We start from the raw sequence: 12,188 nt of genomic DNA on the forward strand, positions 1-12,188 counted from the left end.
GTTTCACATGGGTCCAACACTTCACAAGATGTGACAAAGTGGGAAATAGCTTCATCACTTCATGAACATTTTGCATAGCTCAGCTTAACTGTTTGAGACAGATAGGTTTCTGTAGGCAAAAATCAAAGAGGAGTGTAGGAGGAATCTGACAGGAAAGAAAAACTATGAGCTAAAGCAGGAGCAACCCAACAAACATTCAAACTACGAGAGAGAAGCTATTAGCTGTGAAGAGACAATCTGCCTGCAGCCAGCAGTTACGTGCTTTTCCCAGGGCTAAGGGAAGAGATACAAGATAAATAAGTAAACAAACACATTGGTCCACTGAAGAAAGGGATGAGCAGGGCCAAGACATTGACACTTTCAGAGGATGCTGCCGTCAGCAACCAATCCAACATGTCAGACCTGGAGTCAGCTAGCAAGAGGCACCACAAAGAACGGTCAACAAAGCAGTAAATGCAGAAAGGCCCTTCTTCTTTACTATTGGGTGAAGAAATAAATTAACATTCTAGGCGCTGCATAGATAAATCCTACTGGGCAAAACTGCTCCATCCACCTAGGCAGATGAGAGAGATAGTCTGAGACATGCAAGAGCATATCAGCACTACAGGCAGCATCATAACAGAACATCAGCAAGCAGGCTTGAGAGCCAGAGGCAGCCCAGCCATGCAGAGCAGAGTTCAGGTACAGCCAGCCCATGTGAAATATCACCCTCCTGCCAGCCCAAGCCACAGTACATCTCATGAGCTGGTCAGGAAACAAACCAGGGTCAGAGGCACACAGCTGTGTAGCTCTCTCCATATGGCCCATGAGAAACATTAATCTCATTTCTCACTGATTTCCAAGGAGGTACAAGAAGAAGCATACAGGTGTAAACTACACTCTTCCCTGCTTGCCTTAAACAATGAAAATCACTTAATGCAACAACCACTTCATGCCTCCCTTAGCACAAAAGCAACATGATGATTTCTACCTTACACACAGGATCAGCCAAACCCATTTTAGAAACCCCTGCAATTCTTCTCAGTGCAATGCAGGTTAATGATGTTCAGGGTGGTCAAATATTTAGCCAATTTTATTTGTATTCAAGCTTTCATAATACAAATTTTGTAAAATAAAGTGTTATTTTCTCACAAAATATATAAAGTTCTATTGGAATACACTTCCTTGCCATGTGCCTCATTTACCATGCTCTTTGCTGCTGGGCCAAATGCCAGAATTGTTCTGTTTTCCAGATTCCAATCTTGGTTTTCTCTGGATGAATACTGGAAGGATCAGACTGACAAAGGACAATGAAGTTAAACCCTCTTTAAAAGAAACAAAGGTCAAAACATGGCATGGCAGCAGGTTTCCTGCTCCACCAGCAGTAGTAGGAAGTCTATAACATGTTCTGCATAGGTAGCAGTTGCAGTTTATATCCACACACACATTTGCAACCACTGTCCCAGTAATATGATGAACAGGACATGCAGTTCCTCTCAGTGAGCTACGCTTTGCAAGTTGTCTTCTCTGAACAGCTGGAGGAATGCTGCTCTCCCATTCCTCAAACAGGCCATGAAACAAAAGACTTACTGACAGCCTGGAAGAAGCTCTGTTGCAGTACTACACAACAGAGCCAGTTTCTTACAAGCCATTTCCAGTTCCATGTTGCAGGAGATTTTTATGCTGTCAACTTAATAATGCAATAAAAGGCAGAGGAGAGCTTTAGTTATAAGACCCAAAATATAAAATTCTACCACAGATAGTGCTGGGAAGATAAAGTCTCTTCTCACAGACTAGAAGTGACAGCTTTGCATTAGAAAGCAGCAGTAGATATTCAAAAGCTCCAGGAAAACCTGTAGTAAAGGCACCAAAAATCAAAGTGCAGCTGCTCTTTTTACTGTTTAAATCATTATATATTAGCAACAAATCTTGTTGTTGGCCAACACTCAGAAATGGCATATGGCCAATAAAAGGTTCAGTGGAGTTTTCCATCTGTCACTGGAATCAGCTATGGCTCCAGCTCATACATAGTAAGTTTAGTGTCATAATTATTTGTGTACTAGATGTCAGCCACTCAGTCTAACATAATCATTTGACTACACAATTTGCTAAATATACTGCCCGAGCAAAACACGCCACAACCACGGAACTGCAGCCCAAGAGAGTCATTTACAGGGTGTAAGGCCAGAACTAACCAGAAATAAGCCTGCATGCAGGGGGGGGTTGGCCTGTCACAATGGGCTATGCAAATCCAAACACACCAATGGATCCTCTTGTTGCGTATCAGAGACAGTAAGAAGCACCATGCTATTACTAAAATCAAAAGTCAAACACCAGAAAGCTACCAAATCAGTGAGTGGATGAGTGAAAGTGGACACTACATGCTTTTTTGTAGCTCTGCTTGCTCCTTACAGATTCTAAACATATGGATTTACTTTGCTCTCTTCACAGTCCTGCCAGCACAAGAAGGCTGACAGACTAAGCTTTAAACTATTTTGTTTCAGTGTAGGTTCAGGAAATACCTTAGTAAGAGTATTGTCTGAGGTTTTTTAAATTCCTTTTACAGCATTTTCCATTCGTTTTCAACAGCTATGGAATGACATTTTTTTCTCCCTCCCCCCACAGCACTCCAATGCTATGGATCCTGCATTGATAGGTCTTTAGGGTTGTATTTAGAGCTGGATTTTCCAGACACTGGGATTTGTATTTCCATCAGCCAAGAGTCACAGTCTGCTTGTTCCCAGATCTGGGTGCAGGCACAGGCAGATTTCTATTTTTTCAGTTCAGACAGAAAAATCTGTAGTACTCCCAAATGCAAAGCTTTAACAAAGTGGGGGATGTGGGAGCAGGGAGAGAGGGGGAAGTGTTCTAAGCTGTGCTGGAAGTCAAATGCAAGAACATTTTTGTTTGTGCAAGTTTGCAACTGTACTCTCTCTTCCCTAAGCTCTACATCTGCTCCAAGAGGACTGCCAAAGTACTTTAGAGCTACTGGATCTGACCTGTGGCTGGCTTTTAACATTTAGAATCTGGGAAGGTGGGGGCATGGTAAAGAGAGATTCACTGAAACCATTTAGAATATTTAATAATCCCTTTGCAGGTTGGTCAGAATTGGCACAACTTCACAGCAGTAAGCTGATTGCACAGACATGGCCTCATGGATCTAACAGATGCTAACAGCTCACAAGAACAATTTTCTGCTGCAAACAAGGTCCTATCCATAGTGTTGTTTTGCTCTAAATAGGGTGGAAAGTAGAAACAGATTATTAAAAAAAACCCAAAACACCTCAAATAATGAGAATAACTTAAATGCTCAACTCAGTTGCTGAAACATTAGTTACCTTCATCAGAAGGGGAACCTTAGAGTAACCAAGACACTCGGTGAAGCCAGCAGCCATAGCAGGACCTATTTCAGAGCAGCAGGGGGAAAGCTGAGGATACTCTTGACCATCCAAAGGTCAAATACTCACAATTATGGAACCAGACTGGCGTTTATAACATTTTCAAATTCTTGGACAGTAGAAAATCCCACTAAGCAGATTCAGTATTCAATATCTCAGGGATGATTAAATGGAATATTTTAAAAGACTGTTTATGTTTGCATCATTTTCTTTATTGCTTCAACATTGAAAGAATATTTAAATTAGAAAGCGCTTGAAAAAATGTTTTCAAGAAGAGATTTTAAAAGCCTTAAGTCCTCTATTGCCAATTGTTTCTCCTGTCTTAAAGTTTACAGATTGTGCTAGGTATCTTACCAAGAGCATCAACTCATTAGACAGGACATAAATAAATGAGAATTTGGAAAAAAAAAATCAGTTTCCTCTAACTAGAAAATGACCAGTTTTGATTCCAAGACCAGTTCACAGGAAAATCCAAGAGTCCATCTAAAGCCATTCCTTGTCCCAAGTGATTTTGACCTGGCTTCAGTGGGCATAAACACCAGAAAAGTACAATGAGAGGCTTCACACAGTCTTAACCCAACCCACGTTTGTCAAAAACTAAAACAATCAAGATGTATTTCCAACCGAAAGTGTGGAGACAGTTCACAAAGCTGAAGCTCTCATGACTGCTCCTCTTCAAAGAAATAAAAAAAAAAGGGAAAAAATCGTCCATTTACCTACAAATTTCTCAGCATGGCAGGTGAAATCCAGCAGCAACAGACTCAAGAAAGCAAAGTATTAACTCAACATTTATGAAAACCTCTGAGCCAGCTGTTCTCATTCAAATTGAGAGTGAAGAGGGTCAAAGGTGGGCATAATGGATAAGAGCCAAAGCATAGGTCCACTGGATTCACCATTCTGCAGTTGTAACCATTCTGCAGAGTAACAACGGAGTATTCCATTTCTAGCCGATTTGCTTATATCCCCACTATTTTTTAATCCCAGTTGGTGGCTTTCAGCCTGTTATGCTGAATCAGCTATTCATTCAGGCAAACTCTAGCTGAGAAATCTTTGCAATGGATGGGAACATCCAAAAATCAGCCAGGAAAAGGTAAGTCATAGTTGTTTGTAAAAACTTACTATGAGTAAACTAGTCAGTACTGAAACAGCTTACTTGGAGAGCAGAAAGAGAACACCAGCAGGAGACCTGGCTGCCATTTCCATCCCTTGCTTACAGGAAAAATGGTCCATGAAAGAAGTTATATAAACTTGCATATACTATGCACATTGTTTCCATGGTCACTGATTATGTTTATCAGTGACAAATTACTACAATGAAATAATGCTTCTAGTGGCCAGGGAACAGATGCATAAGCTAGAAGCTTTTAGATTTTGTGATATGTGAGACTATGAGATTTCCGTTTTAGCAACAGAAGGATATAATAATTGTTGTATCCTGAGGGAAAAAGTTTCAGCTCTATCACATCAGTTCTTCTGTCAGAAGAACATGATTCTTGTGAAAGATACAGTATTATCTATATATTCTGTGCTAGCAATTAAGGCATCAATATGTTCATTTTTTAAGGTCTGATAGAAACTTAAAAGTTGCCTTAGAATACTGAAAACATTATGTTCCAACATATACAGCAATGACAGAATTACTATTAAATGCATGAGGTTTTAAATATTCTCCATTTCATAGTGGAGCTTTTTAAAGCTAGCATTGTGAAGGAATCAGTAGTAACTCAGAAGTAGTTCATGTCAGGTTTAGAGACACTCAGTCCTTTGACAAAACACAAACTGCATTTCTGGTGATATCTCCTAAGGAAGCAGAATAGGGGTTGCACCAAAGCTCTCTAAAGAGACACACTGAGAGATTGCAATTATTCTATCTTTTAGTTGTCTGCACTGCTCAGTTTGAGCAGTAATAGTTCTGTAATCTCCTCTGCATAAGCACAGAATTGATTTTGTTCCTTTGTCCTCATGTAAAGATTACAGTATTTCCAGAGGAAAGGCAGACATCTGCACATATGCAAAACTTTATATTAGTCAGGATATAATTTGCATGAACCTTACCCAAAATATAAACTGGGAGAACTGATTTACCAAGAAGTTCCAGGTGAATTTCAGCCAGTTTTCAAAAACTCCAGGTTCACAGAGCTATCTATCTAGACTACCTTTTTGCCATACAGCTGTTCATTTATGTTTTAGCAGAAGGTTGTTCTCTTCAGTTTGATGCCCCAAACACCCCCCTTCATTGCAGAATGGGCTCATGCTCCGCTGTCCAGCCAGGTTGCAAAGACCTCTGCCCTGAGAAAACTGCTCTCCACTCTTATTTTCTCCTCCTCAGCAAAAGCACATCCAAAAAGCAACCAAGCTGATTTTTTCTCTGTCAGCCTCACCCCTAAGGCTGCACAGGAGTGAAGGGAGGAAGAAAAAATTTACATGAACATCTCACAACACACACAAAATAACAAAGCTTTAGCACCACAGTTACTGCACCAAAAACTGAAGGTGCTTTACAAGGAAAGAAGTCTCTTTTAGACTGAGACAGTAACATAACCCAACACACGCAAGTAGAATTTTGCAACACACTGCCTTGTAGCAATCCATTTCTAAACAGAGAAACAGCCTCAAATCAACAACATCTATTACATTGTAAATAATGTTAGTACATGCTGATGTTACCTGGTGAAACAACTTGGTAGCCTATAAGATAGAATTGAATGTGTCCCCTTCCTAGTATGTCAATAATAATTATTTTTCTAATGCTTGTTCAGTTATAGGAATACATGAAAAGAAGCAATTGTGTTGAAGAAAACATGATTTGATGTTGTTTATACAGACACTTATGTACTGAGAGTTTATTTTATCTCCTGAGATATCACTGAGATTACAGAACTTGCAGGCAATAACCATAAGAATGATATTTTTAATCATAAGAATAATAATTTCCATTTTATATATGTAGAATATAAATTCCTAAGTATTTGCAAATTCAAGGTCAGCTGAAAGTTGCCAGAGCAGCTAGATTATTTCATTAGAAGTGCCATAAAAACCAGCAAAACTTCAACAAACTCAGCAGATGCACTGAGACCACAGAGGCTGTGAGACACAGCCTTCAACACACATCTTGCTCTCCAAAATGCTTCAAGAGAGGTACACTGAAAGGACAGCAGGTAGCAGATGAAGCCAAGCCTCAAGACAGCCAGAGCAAGAACTGAATTAAAAAAAAATTTCAGAGCAAACACAGGCTTCAAAGAGTGGAAAAAACAAGCTTATACTCCAGTGTATGTAGAAGCACAACAACTGGTTGAAGTGTTTGTGCCAACAGGAAGAGGAAAGAAAGCAAGTAGAAGCAAAGTCACTGAGAGACCAGAACTCCTTGGTACACACAACTGGCAGAAAACAGAAGCTTAGAAATTGCAGGCAAGGAAGGAGTTTTCTGCTCTGTTTTTCTTTTGTCCACAGAAACAAGACTTTGAATAGTTGAGGGAAGGGAGGAAAATAAAACACCAATCAAGAAAAAACCCACCCAAGATGTTAGCAAAGAAATCCATCACTCACTCATTGCCAGTATCTACTCCCATTTACGTGTTGTGGTGTATTTACCTGACCCCCTGGCATAACAGTGTAGAAATAGAAGTGAATGCGTATTTGGGCTGTTCATAAATTCCTGGAGGGATAGAACAGAGCAACCTGAAGTGATCATGGTGCAATATTACTATTAATCATAGGATGCCCCTCACAAGCCTCATCGTTTTGCTCCATTCTTTGGCCATCCTGCGTTCAAACACCTGACTTAAGTGCTTGAAGCAGGCTGGCTCTATTTGAAATCTTTTTAGACTGTGTGCAATCTTTCGAGCCTCACAGCCTTAAGATGTTCTAAAGGCACTATTGAGACACAAACCGAGAGCTATATAAAGAAGCTTCTCTACAGCATTATTACTGGCTAGCAATACCCCTACTCTCTTGGCAAACATAGGTATTTATATATAAGTGTAGCAATTCTTTGTGGCAAGATTTTCTGTTGTGATCAAGCTAGTTAACCATCATCAATTTCATGATGAAACCATTCAGTTTCATGATATCACAAACACTGACAGTCACAATACATTCCAATTGTCTTAATAAGAACTTGTAACCAAAGGAAAACAGTTAACATGGAGGAGCACTCAAATAATACTGGAGAAATTCTAACATAAATCTCAAAAACATTTAATCTGAGACATGTTTCCTTTTCGGTTTGAGAGATTCCTTCCATGTCCTAAATGGATGAACAAACCACCTGGTGAGGAAGCTAAGACCATGAGAACTGCTGTAGAACTTTACCACACCAGCAGCAGATGGAGTGATAGAGGTCTTTGGGCCTCAAGATGGAAGGTGCAATTTTGTACACTTGAATTGCTGGAAAAAATAGAAATCCCCAGGCACTAAAATGAACAGATTCAATTTTCAACTAAAAATAGTACACCCTCCTTTAAGCAGGCATTCCCTTGAACTTGAATTCACTTGAGAACCAACAAGCAAAAACATTCTGCTAAGGAGTTTTTAGCTTTTTTGACATTGTGGGTACCCATAAAATACACCTTTATCTGGCTATGAGCCACACTGTCCCAGGTGATGCCTGTGTACTCCACAGCACGCATGAAAAATACTCCACAACTGCAATCCCCACAGAAAAACAGTCTCAACAGCTCCCCACCCTCACCTACCTCCCTTAATTATGTCATCTGAATGCTTCCATGGGCCACATGCCAAAAATATCCATGTTGCTCACATTCTTCAGAAAGCAGGTAGACAGCACTACTGGAAAGCTGGAAGCTCCCTGCATTTAGCTCACATATAATTAACACAGTAGTCTAATTATGGACCATCTAAAAACATGCAGTGTCCACAACTTCACAGCTTAGAGTCAACAAAAACTATTCATCACATGTACAAGGTCAGAACACAAAGGCAAGGAGACCTAGAATAAATTTGATGCACACCAGCCACCACAACACATTCCTCAGCTCAGCAGCTTTCCTGGTTGTCACCAGGGATTGCAGTTGAGTTGTATCTTCCAGTGGTCTTGAGATATTCCCAGCAAGAGCATTTGGATCTCGGAGCTAAGGGTCAGAAATCAAATCCTTCCCTTGGACGTTGTTCTAAAACCATGAATGAACCTATCACCCTTTTCTTAAGTCATGAGATTAGCTTGAAAATAGTTATTGTCATGTGCTGATTTGCCTCCAGCATTAGATGCTCAGATTCCCATTTTCAAGCTTTCTTTACAACTACTCGTTTGAAAAAAAGAGAAAGGAATGATTCTTTTGTGGCTAATGTACATCAAGCTGATGCTTTAAGAAAAACAGCAACCATCATGAGAGTTGGCAACTCTCAAATTGGTGGTTATGAAGGAAAGAATATTAAACAGCTATCATCAATCTATCTAGACCCAGGAAGTGAGCCATGAAATGCTGACAAAGGGGGATATCTGATCTGACAATGACGGTATATTTATCTTTTAAATGAAGAGTAATGGAGTTACACTGAAGAGACTCATTTTAACTTTGCAATAGTATTTATCTTATCACCTTAGGGCGGTATCTGAGTACCTCAGGGTCAGAGAATTTATTCTATCAGCTCTTTTAAAGGACACCATTTTATACTCCAGAGATGCCAGAGGAGCTACACAAACAGAAGAAAGGAGTGTAGAAACTGACCTTCTGAACAGCCCTAGTGCAGCCTCCCATCAGCAGCAGTGGGCCAGGCAGTCAGTGCCCTGCTCATCCTCAACTTCTTTTCTGCCAAATGGGGATACCACCAGTTTCTCACAACCATACTGGGGTTTGGGGTATGTTTTGAGGATGAAAACATCTTCACTTACTTTGTTTCCCAGCACATTAGGCTTTGTGACTGGGAGCATAGGTGGTGTGTACATGCACAGGCTGTCACACAAGAAAAGCACAGCTGTGCACAGGCTCTACATCCTGGGGCAGAAGCCAGAACACTGAGGGACAGCTAACATCAAGCTGCCTTCATATCAGCCCTGGGGCTGTCTGAGCACCCTCATCCAAACTCAGACCAGAGTATTCTTATACAGACTTCTACCAAAAAAAAAAAAAAAAAAAAAAAAAAAAAAAACACAACCCCAAACAAATCTCAAAAACCAAACAAGGCAAGGATGATAAGGATGATGCAGACACTGATCTGTTTAAATCACTGTGATTAAAACAGTAGGTTGCAGCTTGAGTTACAGGAAACACGAAAAGACTGGAAGTGTGTTTATAATTAAGGAAGCCAGAGAAACTCAGGATTCCTACACAGGTATGATCCCCTATACCTAAGTTAACCACAGATTCCTTACAAGGATCTATACCACCCTTTCCTTCTCCCAAAAAGACTGGACCCCACACCACACAATAATACCTTTTTGTTGTTATTTTAAGCTAGCCATGAATTCATCATGCCATCCCTTATCCCTTTTATCTAAGGACTGATCCTACCAACAAGGACTAATGCTTTCCTTAAGTTCTGAGAAACTCACCTGCTTTTTTCCCCTCACTATCCATAGTCTGTCTGCTCAAATTGGGAAAAAAAGTAGAAGAAAAAACTTCCAAACAATCCTAAGCAAGCTCCCTGCTTATAGAAAAGCTCCTTAGTCCCATTCTCCTCATAAGAAAATGAGCACCTGTTCTGTGGAGCTGTAACAGCTGATCCCAATTAACATTTTCACAGGTGGGAACCTGTGCCCTAAATTGCACCATAATAACATTTGTGACTCAGCTGAAGTCACAGCTCTAGACAGCCCAGCCTCCTTTTGCTTTGTTGGGCAGCAAACCAGCTCCCTGTCCTCAGCTGTGTGGGACGTTCAGATGCATTGTAGCCAGTTCACATCAGATTATGATCACTGGGAAAGGAGCTGCAGCTGCTGTAGTTTGATGCTCCCTTACCCTTTCTGAGGCCTGTGCTCAGGCAGCCATAGAAGTCTTTCAGCACGTCTCTGGTGGAGCATTACTCTGTGTTCAAGCTCTAGCAGTCACCCATCTCTCTCCTTCAGAAGCTCTGAAAAATTTATTCATTATTTTTACTACCAGAGAGTAAAAATATACCTTAATAGCAGCCAAAAAATGCAGAAGCACACATCAAACCTGCACTAATATCTGACCAACCTCAGCTTCACAGAATGCTCTCTCACACTGCAATAGCTGTGACCTGGCAGCCAGCAATGCTGAGCCAAAGCCTCCTCTGGCTGCCTCTGTTTCTGTGCTGGGTCAAGCACGCAGACAGGCAGCACGTGGTTCCTCACGCTGGGACAGCGGGGCGGGGGGTTCTGTTTGTTGCTCTCTCCAGGGGCGTTCTTGGCAAGGAGGGTGCGAGTGCAGCACCCTCACTCAATAACTTCTCTAGCAAAGTAAAGTAAAATCAAAGTAAAATCAAAGCTCCATCTTTGCTTCAGCTATGCATGGAGAAGGGGTGACTATAGAAAGGAATTAGAGCTTGAACACAGAGTAAAAGCAGAGCAGAGCAAAACCTTCAAATCCTGAAATCGCATGACTGAGCTTTCCTAACCATGCAGCAAACGTGTTGCTGCACCACAGATCTCATTCCCATCAGAATGGCAGGCTTATAAGTACTCTAAAGCAATTTAAAAAAAAAAAAAAAAAGAAAAAAAAAAAGGCACACCAGCAAAAAATAACTACTTTGAAATGAAGCAGCTGATATTAAAAAAGTGTGCTGGAGTTTTAAGAGTAAGCCAATGATACATTTCAAGGATGAGAAGCAGTGGCAAGGAAGCCACTTACCTTGATAACAAAACCCTTTCTATTGACCTGCGTAAGGAAAGAGCCACCAGTAATTTAGACAGGGAATTTTGTACTGTTTTCTCTGGTGGAAAGTGGGGTTCAGAAGAAAATCCTGAAATCTTTCCAGACCAAAATGATCTATTTTTTCCTGTACAGCAGGAGAAGCAGCATCTTCTCTGCAGCAGTCTGATTTTCAGAGAGCACACAGAACCCATTTGTGAAAGTCAGGTGACACCCCTAAAAATCTTGACTATTAAAATCATTCTTGGCTGCAGAGGGATCAGAAATGGGCAACAGCAATTGCTGCAGAATTTGTTGTTCTAGGCAATTATTTTCATTGTTCATGCTATAATAGTGGTTGTATGATTATGTTTGATTCAATACAAAGGGAAAATACACATTTTTTCACCTTATCTCTGGTATCGTATAGTGGAGTTGATCACATATTAGCCAAACCATGGATGCAAGGAACTTGAGGAGTTTAAAGGGATTAGATGCAATGAAGCAAAACGATCTGTTCCCGTTTGCACTTCTTGCTCACAAATGTGAGCATCAGCCCTGCATCAGCACCTCACAAATAAGTAATAAAACAGACATCCCAGAACTCCATTTGGTATCACGAGGTTGCGGACGTTTCTGGGGACATGTCTGCAAGTGATACAAGGGAAACAGCTCTCTTCCTGAGAAACCAGTGACTGCAGAAGGGGGCAGGGGTGATGACTTTACTAAACTTAAAGACTGCATTTTACTCTTTAATCTTCGGTTATACACATGACTTCATTGTGGAAAGGTCACCAAACAAAGGAGTTCAGTGAACTTGGTCTGAAGGGAGGAACTGTGTGTGGATCTCAGCTTTGCTCTTGCAAACCATTCATGTAACTGGCATGGCCATCTGCCCCGGTGAAGGGCGAGCCCGGTGCTCACACAGCCTGGCACAGAAATCCTGGGAATCAGTGGGAATAAGCAGAAATTGTCACAGCAGAAAAAAAAAGGTATTGAGGAGTAAGCTTAAATTCACCTTCTGCGTCCCCAGACATCACAA

Source organism: Vidua chalybeata, chromosome 13 (genome assembly GCF_026979565.1).
Source record: "Vidua chalybeata isolate OUT-0048 chromosome 13, bVidCha1 merged haplotype, whole genome shotgun sequence".
NCBI lineage: Eukaryota > Metazoa > Chordata > Aves > Passeriformes > Viduidae > Vidua > Vidua chalybeata.